Source organism: Emys orbicularis, chromosome 12, assembly GCF_028017835.1.
Source record: "Emys orbicularis isolate rEmyOrb1 chromosome 12, rEmyOrb1.hap1, whole genome shotgun sequence".
Lineage (NCBI taxonomy): Eukaryota > Metazoa > Chordata > Testudines > Emydidae > Emys > Emys orbicularis.
In genome coordinates this window covers 4,488,504-4,489,159 of record NC_088694.1, presented here as the reverse complement: position 1 = coordinate 4,489,159, position 656 = coordinate 4,488,504, and positions in this window count along the sequence as shown.

Below are 656 nucleotides of genomic sequence, written 5' to 3'. Positions count from 1 at the left end.
GCTGGGTTCCAATTGGGAACTTTCCAAAAGTTTGGGGGCTGTTTGGATCTAAGTTTTGGCTTCTGGCCCATTTCTGATTGCACAGTATCTGCTGACATACATCCACCCCAGCTGTGTGAGCGTCACCCAGCTAAGGCCTGAAAACGTATCTCAGCACTCTTCTCAGTGACAGCTGATGCGGGGGTTCTCCTTAAGCTCAAATGGTAGAGCAGCTGCTGCTGCTTTTAGATGTCGCGTTCCTCAGTTCAAGTCCCAAAAGGGATGGATTCCACTCATTGGCAACCAGTTTGTGGTTCAGTCCTGCTGGTGGCACGTTGTCTGATGCTGGTTTGTGTGTGAACAGCAGTGGGCCAGGTTCATGCTGCTGGGGGACAGCTGTGTGCTTGTGTGCTAGATCATGGGCATTTGATGGTCTTGTCCTCTGTGGCTGGGGGCTTGAAAAGTGACACAAGTCTGTGTTGATAGTGGAGCTTCTCCCTTAACTGAAGTGGTTGAGCTGCTTCCCTGGGCTCTGTGCTTCTCCAGTTCAGCTCCCCATGGAGCACCAGTTGCCTCCCCCAGGGGTTAGCACATGGGCCGGGATTTGAGAGTTCAAACATGCACAGAGATGACTTGAATCAGACAGGAGTTGATAGCATCTCAGTAAGGGCACAGCA